Raw genomic sequence first — 10045 nt, 5'->3', positions numbered from 1 at the left:
CTGGGCTCTGAGCCCCTGGTACAGCTGGCCACACTGCAGGGGCCGGATCAGAACAGCAGCACCAGCACCATGGGCTGGACATGTGAGTGTCCTCTGGCCGCCCTCCCCTAGCGTGCTCCTTGGATTCCCAGGGGGCAGCGTGGCCCCTTGGCCTCTTTGTGGTCTGCGGGCAGGCAGCAGGGCTGACGGTGGGGCATGTACCAGCTTAGGGTTGTACTCCCGGTCCCTAGGCACTAGGTAACCCCACTCTTCTCACTGGGACCCCCCCAGGGCCCTGGCCCTATAGGCCTTCTAGAAGATGGGCAGACCCTTTTAAGAAGGGGTTTGCTCACTTGTACAGAGGCCCTGGGCATGGCATTCCTCATGCTGTCTCATGGCTGACAGTCAGGAGGTGGGTGGTAATGTGAGCCTCGAGAGGTTAATCACAACAACAGCAAGGCTGGGCGTGGTGGCTCACGCCTGTGAGATGGGTGGATCACTTGAGGTCAGGAGTTCGAGATGAGCCTGGCTGACATGGTGAAACCCCATCTCCACTGAAAATACAAAAATTAGCTTGAGGTAGAGGCTGCAGAGCTGAGATTGCACAACTGCACTCCAGCCTGAGTGACAGAGTGAAACTCCCTCTCAAAGAAAAAAATTTCATAATAGCAACAGCTGGCGTTTCCTGGGGACTCGGCCAGGTCTTCTACCTGTGCGCTCTCATTACGTCTCATAACGCCAAGCCTAGGAAGTAGTTACTATAGTTTTCTTCATTTCACAGATGAGGAAACTGAGGCAGAGAGACAGAAAATAACTGGCGCTAGGTTCCTCAGCACAGTGGGGAGTTGGGATTCAGGCAGGCAGTGTGACCGCGTCCTCGCTCCTTGCTTCTACTCAAGTGCGGGACATGCAGCGAGGTTTTCTCCTCCCCGGAAGCCCTGGGGTCTCATAGAGCTGCGTTGGGAAGCCCCTCTCACATGGCCTGAGTCCTCCTGCTCCTGCCTGCAGAGCTCTTGGTGGAGCTAAGGGATAGCTGGGTCTCCCCACCCTCAGCACATCCCTCTCCAATGTGGCGGCTCCTCCCACCCCTGCCCTGGGCCTCCCCTCCCAGCCTCCTCCTGCTCCTGTCACTGTTGTCTGGATCCTGCCTAGAGTCCAGGCTGGGAGGGAGCTGGAAAGAGATCACTCTGGGAGTCAGGAGACCTGGGTTCCAGCTGGGGCTGAGCCCCTAGAGCAAACCTTGGCCCTCTTTGAGCTTCAGTGTCCCCATTTGTAAAGAAGAGTGTTGACTTCTGGGCCAAGCTCATGTGGCTTCTGGGTTTAAGCGGGTTCAAGCTCTGAGGGTGAAGGGGTTCTGCCTGGGCCCCCAGACCCTTCCTTTACTACTCAGTCAACATGTTCTTTCATATCTTCTTTTATTTTTGAGACAGAGTCTCCCTCTGTCTCCCAAGCTGGAAGGCAGTGGCATGATCTCAACTCACTGCAACCTCCACCTCCCAGGTTCAAGTGATTTTCCATCCTCAGCCTCCCAAGTAGCTGAGATTATCGGCACCTGCCACTGCATCCGGCTAATTTTTGTATTTTTAGTAGAGTCGGGGTTTTGCCATGTTGGCCAGGCTGGTCTTGAACTCCTGACCTCAGGTTATCCGCCCAACTCGACTTCCCAAAGTTCTGGGATTACAGGCATGAGCCACTGCGTTCAGCAGTGGCTCACATTTGCCCGGCTATAAGGGTCTTTAAAAGTTCCTTGCCCGGGCCTGGTGGTTCACTAAAAATACAAAAATTAGCTGAGAGTGGTGGCACGCACGTGTAATCCCAGCCACTTGGGAGGCTGAGGCAGGAGAATCACTTGAACCTGGGAGCTGGAGGTTGCAGTGAGCCGAGATCGCACCACTGCACTCCAGCCTGGGCAACAGGGGGAGACTCCATTTCAAAAAACAAAAAACTCCTTAGTGCAGGGGCTGGGAGAAGGGACACCATTTAACGCTCAGGCTGCCCACCCTAGCTCTGCCTATGAGAAGGGCAGGGGCATGGCGTTAGTAAGTGATTAGTTCATCTGTTCAATTTAGGCTCAGCCTGGGCTGTGCTGACTGGGGTCAATGGTGGGCCCTGCTTTCCAGTGGGATCCTGGGCTCACTGGACATACTGAAGCAGTGTCTCTAGCTCCTGGGTGTTTCTTGATAAGACCAAGGATGGAGGGAGAAATCAGGGGTCTTTTGGGGAGGGGAGAGCCAGAGATGGAGTGTAGATCTTTCTCCCGCTTCTCCACATCCTCCATATCTTGGCTCTCCTGGCAGGCCCACTCGCCCCTCCTCTGGTAAATGTGTCAAGTGAAGGTTCCACCCAGCTCCGGGCATCCTGGGTCCATGACCCCGGGGGCCGAGACCCTGTACTAGGCAGGCACCCTGGCAGACACCAGCACCATGGGAGCCAATGTGGCCAGCACAAGCTTTTTGAGTCTGACTCCAAGCACAAAATACGAGACAGAGGTTGTCATGAAGGCTGGGCCCCTCCACACTGCAGCAGCCAACACCTCTGGCAGGACCCGTGAGTGAGGCATGGGGAAGGCAGCCATGTGGGAGAGGTGGGCAAGGCTGCCTCTCAGAGCCCCGGGTCCTCCCTCAATGGTGCTCCCTTTAGCCCATTTCCCATCTCCACACCCAAGGGCCCTGCATGGGGTCAGCAGGCCCTGGCACCATGCATGGGGCTCTGAGGACTGCAGCCGGTGGCCTGGCTGACTGCTCTCCCTCCCTCTGCATGCCCAGTGAGTTGTTGCTGCCCATGCATGTGAGCGCGGCTGTGGTCAGTCAACCTGGCCTGGGCCAGTTTCCCCATGGAGCAGGGGGCATACCACGCCCAACTCTCAGAGGCAAGGCACCTCTCCTGGGAGCACCCCCTGGTGCCAGGCCAAGCCCACCCCACGCCCACCTCATCCTGAGGGGCCTCACACCTGAACCCAACCTCTCCCTGTCAGTGCTGTGCCAGCTGGGGTTGCTACAGGCATCCACTCACCGCGTGGTGCTGCCTGTTGGTATGCAGACGTCAGCGTGGGGAAGGACGAAGGTACCCTGAGATGCAGGCCCGATCCGGGTGGCAGTGCTGCCCACTCAACTCTGAGCCACCTGCTCTCTCCAGGTGGATGCACCCACCCTGCTCTGGGTTATGCCCCTTATGCTTCTCCAGGTGGGCAGTCATGTCCAAATGAGATGTTTTTCTGCCTGGCTGATGTCCCTTTCTGTGGGCATAAATGCCCAGTCCTCTGTGCCTATGGATTTTGAGAGCTCCTACCCAGAAGACCTGCTCATAGGAGTGTGCTGACACCCACCCAATGTGGAGCCTTTTGATTCCCACAGAGCCTGGCCCTGTAGAGGATGTGCAGTGCCAGCCTGAGGCCACCTGCCTGGCCCTGAACTGGATGGTGCCCACCGGGGATGTGGGCACCTGTCTGGTGGTGGCAGAGCAGCTGGTGGAAGAGGGAATGCTCACCTTGTGTTCTAGGCCAACACCTCCAGGAATGCAGTCGTGTTGCCCGACCTGGTGCCTGGCACTTCCTATGGCCTCAGCCTCTCCGTGCCAGGCAGGAACGGTCTGTGGAGTCGGGCGGTTACCCTGGTGTTATCCACTTCTGCTGAGGGTAGGCAGCTTGTGCTGCCTCTGGGGCCACCTCCGTTCCCTGTCTTCCTGGGGATGTCACTCCTCTAGTCCTGGCTGCCTGGGGTTTTCCCTGTTCCCCAGGGCCCAGCCCTTTCCTCTGGCCTTGATCTTGCTAGTTTGATACCATACTTTTGAGCCTCATGTCCTGGTACCCTAGCCCAGGAACCTTCTAGTCCTTATTTAATTATATACATTAGCCATTGTTGCCAGGCACTGAGAGTCACAGGGGCTATGATGGCATGGTCCCTGCCCTTGAAGATGGGTTGCTAGGCACCCAGCCAGGTCCTCACTCTCCTCCTCTCCATCCCCAGCCTGGCATCCCCCAGCATTTGCCCTGGCCCCCAAGCTGGAGCCTGGGACAGAAATGGGAGGATGATCCCGTGGGGCATGTTTGGCAAGGATGACGGGCAGATCATTGCCACCACCACCATGTCACATGAGTCCTGGGCCCAGGAAGGGATGGGGAGACCCCAGCTGTGGCATGGAGTAGGTGGTGAGGTAAGATGGGGACTGAGACTGGTAAGATGAAATATGTGAGGCTGGTATCAGTCTCGAAGCAGGAAGGAGAACCAGAATGTTCTGGAGGAGAGTGCTAATGTGAATGGTGGGCACATGCTAGAAAGATAGGGTAGCCCATCTGTGGCAGGAAGAGAGGCCTCGGCCCCACTGCCACCCTGCTCTGCCCATGTCCCACTCCTCTCCCAGTGACCGAGTCTTCCCAGGAAGCCATCACATGTGGCATGACCACTACGACAGAGGACATGACTCCTACCTGGCCATTCTGCTCCCCAACCCCTTCTACCCAGGGCCCTGGGCTGTGCCGAAATCCTGGATGGTGCCTGTAGGTACAGAGGACTGTGGCCACACCAAAGAGACATGCAATGGGCAGCTCAAGCTAGGTTCCGAGTACAGGGGAGGGCTCAGGCCGAAGGGAGTGGGGACAAGCTGTTATAAGCCTCATTTTGGTTTGTAAACAAACAAGAGATCTAGATTGACTTATAAACAGAATGCAGGTGATGGTCCATAAAGACCAACAGTGTTGACTGAGCTTCCCGGCAGATAAGGCAAAAATGGGAACACCCATTTGTTATGCAGTTTTTTTTTTTTACCCCCAAAAGGAAGGTGGAGTGTATTCTGTTTCAGCTTGCCAGGGCAGTTCCCAGGATATCCAGCACCTACTGTTTTCTTTTTCTTTTTTTTTGGGACAGTCTTACTCTGTCACCCAGGCTGAAGTGCAGCGGCCAGTCTCGGCTCACTGCAACCTCTGCCTCTCAGGTTCAAGCAATTCTTCAGCTTTAGCCTTCCAGCTAGCTGGGACCACAGGCACAGTCATCATGCCTGCCTAATTTTTGTATTTTTAGTAGAGACGGGGTTTTGCCATGTTGGCCAGGTTGATCTCCAACTCCTGACCTCAGGTGATCTGCCTGCCTTGGCCTCCCAGAGTGCTGGGATTGCAGGCGTGAGCCACTGCGCCAGGCCCACGTACCTATTTCTAGAGCTTCCTCTTACTCTCAGGCAAGGAAGACAGAGTTTGCTGTAAGGTGGCAGATAGCATGATACGTGACCTCTGCCAAGCTTGTCCAACCTGCCTTATTTTGTTACTGTTCTGTTCTGTTTTGGTTTAGACTTTTAGCAGCCTGAGGCCATGGTTTTTCATTTCTGTCTCTAGTGATAAGCAGACAAGAGGGATGAGGAAGGGGATTTACTGGCCCAACCAGAAATGGAAACCAAGAACGCATTGGACTCCCCCTGTGGGGAAGCGCTCACTGTCTGAGCGCCTACTGCTCGGTACCCAGATTGCTGGGAGGGGCTTCGCCTTTTTTGCCTGCCCTTCCCCAACAGCAGATCCTGTTTCTCTGCCCAGGTTCAGGTTGCAGCCTTTACCAGCTACAGCCCTCCTGAGACCATCAGCTCCTTCTCAGCCTTCTCAGGTAGGGCGGGCACTGGGCCCTGGAGATGGGGAGGAGAGCTGGGACCCCTCTTTTGAGCCTCATCTCCAGCAAGTAGCAGGAGGGACTGACTTAGTCTGCTGGGAGAACAAGTCCTGCTTAGCAGAGTGGGGAGGCCCAGAGCCAGTGACGAAGGTGCTCCTGGCCCCAGACTCGGCCTGGGCGAGCTGCGAGCGCAGGCAGGAGAGTCTGCAGCGTCACTACGGTCTGCTGCTGTCCACGCTCCTGCTGCCTTCCCGCTCTGCCCCTCTATACCCGGATGCTCCCAGGCCATCGGGGCTCTAGAACAGCCCTGTCCTATGGAAATGTAAGGCAAGCCACATTAGTAATTTAAAATGTCTTTTTTTTTTTTTTTTTTTTTTTTTTTTTTAATAAAGAGTCTTGCTCCGTTGCCCAGGCTGGAGTGCAGTGGTACGATCTCAGATCACTGCAACTTCCGCCTCCTGGGTTCAAGTGATTCTCCTGCCTCAGCCTCCCAAGTAGCTTGGACTACAGGCGCATACCACCACACCTGGCTAATATTTTGTATTTTAGTAGAGATGGGGTTTCACCGTGTTGCCCAGGCTGGTCTCGAGCTCCTGAGCTCGGGCACCTGCCTTGGCCTCCCAAAGTGCTAGGATTACAGGTGTGAGCCACCGTGCCCGGCTAAAATGTCTTTTTAAAATTACATTAAAAAGGTAAAAAGAAACAGATGAAATTAATTTTAGTGGCATTTTATTTAAACCAAAATATCTAAAATATCAACATGTGACCCATTAAAAAACACTTTTTTTTTTTGAAACAGAGTCCTTCTCTGTTGCCCAAGCTAGAGTGCAGTGGCATGATCTCAGCTCACTGCAACCCCCACCTCCCAGGTTCAAGTGATTCTCCTGCCTCAGCCTCCTGAGTAGCTGGGATTACAGGTATGCCACCATGCATAGCTAATTTTTGTAGTTTTAGTAGAGATGGGGTTTCAATATGTTGGCCAGGCTGGTCTTGAACTCCTGATCTCTAGTGATACACCTGCCTTGTCCTCCCCAAGTGTTGAGATTATAGGCGTGAGCCACTGCGGCTGGCCAAAAACACTTCTAATGAGATATTTTACATTCTTTTCTTTCCTACTAAGTCTTTGATATCTGGTGTGTATTTTACACTTATAGCAAGTCATAAGTTAGAATTTCCATATTTCAAATGTTCAGTAGCTACCATATAGAACAATGTAGTTCTAGAAAGTCCAGGAAACCATGCCGCTACCCTCTTTCTTTTCTTTTGATGGTGTCAGAGAAGGGAGTGGGGTCTTTGGGGCATGCCCAGGAGCTGGGAGCAGGGAGACGTTGCTGGGTGTTTCCAGTTTCCACCCAGATGTTTCCCCATGCTGCCATCTCTGGCCTCACTTTGGTATCTGGGACTTCTAGGGTACAGGGGTTTGCCACTGTACCTTTCACCCAGAGGGTCCCAGGTCCAGGAGAGCTTCGCATGACCCCACAGGGTCTGTGGGACAAGGCTGCTATGTTCCACCCCTTCCTTCCCTCCGCAGAGCCCCGGGCCAGTGTCTTCCCCACAGCAGTGCCCCTGCTGGCAGCGGCAGGCCCCGTGGTGGGCTGTGTCCTCAGGATCTGTGCTGCGCTGGGTCTGTTGTGCTGGAGGTGGTGAAGCGGCAGAGCTGAATGGGAGAGAAGGCTGCGGGCTAGGAAGAACTTTGTGATCGGGGCAGGCCAGCTCCGTGCCCCTGGGGCTGCCTCCTACGTGCCCCTCACCCTTTGCAGGGTAAGGAAGGATCCATTTTCCCAAGAGCTGACAGCTTACAACCTGCTGTGAGTGCATTTTCCTGCTCCTCCCTGCCTTGTGGGGCCATGGTGGCATCGCCAAATCTCCCCTGCCACCCACTCTGCTGTGACTATGTCCCAGTCAGGGGGTTGCAAGGCTCTGCCAGACCCCCATTCTTCCTCAGCCACCACCACACCTGCCCAAATGCCTTTCAGTGCCTGGACCTCACGCCCCCCACTCCTCTCTGCCCATGTGGCCTCTTCCTCCTCCAAATGCACTCATACATAAGCCAGGACTTTCCAGAGAAACAGAACCAACAGGGTGTGCATGTGGAGAGTGGAGAGCAGGAAGAGAGAGGACAGGAAGGTGAGCGAGAGGAGAGGAGAGGGAGAGAGGGGGAAGAGAGAGATGTCGAGGACTTGGCTTATATAATTGTGGGGGTTTGGTGAGTCCAGAAATCTGGGTAGACCAGCAGGCCACAGGCTCAGGGAAGCAGCCGGAGGCAGCCTGCTGCCAGGATTCCTTGTTGCTCAGAGGTCCGTCTGTTTCATGAAAGCCTTTGACTGATTAAACGAGGCCCAGCCACATTAGAGTTTACCCAGTCAACCAATTTAAATGTTAATCTCATACAAAAAACACCTCCACAGAAACATCCAGAATAATGCTTGACCGAATATCTGGGCAGTGTGACCCAACCAAGTTGACACAAAATTAACCATCACACGTCTCCAGTTCTCACCTTCTCCCGGGCTAACCATGTAGAGCCAGGGTTTCCTCACTTCAGCCTCCCATGGAGCTGACATGAACTGGGCACGGGCTGTGCTCAGAAGCCCTCCTCAGGACCTGTGGAGGGAGTCAGGGGACTCATGCGTGCGTGTGCACGTCCGTATGCTACATGTCCCCCGTCCCCTCTCTCTTCTCCCACGCTGGTGGTTTGCAGCACAGGCTGGGCGTTGGAGGAGCTCGTGGGACAGGCACGCTGCCCCACACCCAGGGCGGAGCTCAGGATCTGCGTTTCCAACAGGCCCCCAGGTGATCAGGTGATGCTGCTCTGTACCCATCACCCAGGGGAGGGCAGGGCAGAACTTGGCAAACCTAAGGCTGGGGGGCTATCCTCTCCCCCTCTCGCCAGGCAGACCCCCCCTCTCACCAGGAGGACCCACCGGCTCATCCCTATCCACAGCTTCAGGCAGAGCTATGAGGCCAAGAGTGCTCACGCACACCCGACTTTCTTTTTGGAATTCAAGGTAAGACCTCTACCACACTTGGGCTCAGAGGAAGGAAGCCTGGGACCTGTCTGAAGGTCTGGAGGGAACTCCCAGTTGCACACGTGCCCCCACTGCCCCTCTCCTGGCACCGGGTAAGATGGGTCTACTTCAGCAACCAGTATCTACCCTTGAACCCTGCAGGAGCTGAAGGAGGTGGGCAAGGAGCAGCCCAGGTTGGGGACTGAGCACCCTCCCAACACCACCAAGAACCATTACCCACATGTGCTACCCTGTGAGTGCTGGGGGCAGCAGAGGAGGCGTGGCAGAGGGCTAGGGCTTGGCATGGGGGCAGGGGCTTCATATGCCCAGCCCTGAGTGCGGAGCTTTCACTCCCTGCAGATGACACCTCCAGGGACAGGCTGACCTAGCTGGAGGGAGAGCCCCACTCTGACTACATCAATACCAACTTTATTCCAGTAAGGGCCGCCGGCGAGGCTGTCCGTGAGATCTGGGATCTGCCTGGGAGATGGGCTGGTTTGCAGGCCACACTGGCCTTCATCAGCTGTAGCAGTCTTCTAGGAGATCACCAGCTTGGGCTGCATCAGCTCAATCCACCAGGTGTCTAGCAAGAGTCTGTTGTGTGCTGGGCTCTATGCTCAGCCTGCAGGGGGCAGAGCTGAGTTAGCCACATTCCCCACCTTCAAAGGAGCATGTGGCCATGTGCATGACACTCACCACACGTTGTGACCAGGGCTGTAATACAGGAACAAATCACTGTGTTCAGGGCACATGGAAGAAGGAGAAATTTGGCCCACCTGAAGAATCAAGAAGGGCTTCCCAGAGGAGGGGGCATTTGATTTATTGCAGGACGAGTATCATTTTGATAAGTGTGAAAGGGGGAAGGACATTCTTCTGGCTGGAAGGAGCAGCCAGAGAACAGCCAGGCAGTAATGCACAGGCAGTGTATGTGGGGGGCGGTAGGGGTGAGTGGAGAGGCGCTGGGCGGTGGGGGATGTAATGGAAAGGTAGCCTGGGGTTGAATGAAGGAGGGCTTGTTAGGCTGAGGGCTTTGGACTCTATTTGGTGGACCTTGGGGAGCCATAGGAGATTTTTGAGCATGGAATAAACACAGAGTTTGGTTTTAGGAAGGTAACTCTGAGTGGGTGAAAAGGATGGTCTAGATGGACTATTTATCACATGTCAGAATCCTGTTTTCATTGGGGCTTTTCTTGTCCCTTTGGGGTGGTGTCTCTGAAGTCAGCCCTCCTGGTCTGCATTCTGGGTGCACACATGCTAGTGTGTTTGCACGCATGTAGGTGTGGGCACAGCGTCCTTACTCCTGGAGGTCAGATGTCGGAAATCTGCTGTGTGCTTGGCACCAAGCATTGCCTGTTAACATGTTCCTGACCTCTGTGCCCTACACCCCGGGGCCACACCCACCCACGGGAATTGCACTCAGGGGCCTCTCAAGAAAACGCTGGAGGACTTCTGGCAGCTGGTGTGGGAGCA

At 55.1% G+C, this 10045-nt stretch overlaps 1 long non-coding RNA gene across 1 annotated transcript; it reads left to right on the top strand.

Annotated features, from left to right (window-relative positions):
- Positions 1–8473: 8473 nt before the first annotated feature.
- On the top strand, positions 8474–9013 carry LOC108297461. Its single transcript, XR_001822214.2, has 3 exons — positions 8474–8575; positions 8738–8828; positions 8936–9013. It is a non-coding gene; the product is annotated as an uncharacterized LOC108297461 (long non-coding RNA).
- Positions 9014–10045: the final 1032 nt, after the last annotated feature.

The sequence above is a fragment of the Cebus imitator genome, unplaced genomic scaffold, assembly GCF_001604975.1.
Source record: "Cebus imitator isolate Cc_AM_T3 unplaced genomic scaffold, Cebus_imitator-1.0 Scaffold802, whole genome shotgun sequence".
Taxonomy (NCBI): domain Eukaryota; kingdom Metazoa; phylum Chordata; class Mammalia; order Primates; family Cebidae; genus Cebus; species Cebus imitator.
The sequence above is the reverse complement of the archived record's forward strand: the minus strand, read 5'-3'. Positions and strand labels throughout refer to the sequence as shown.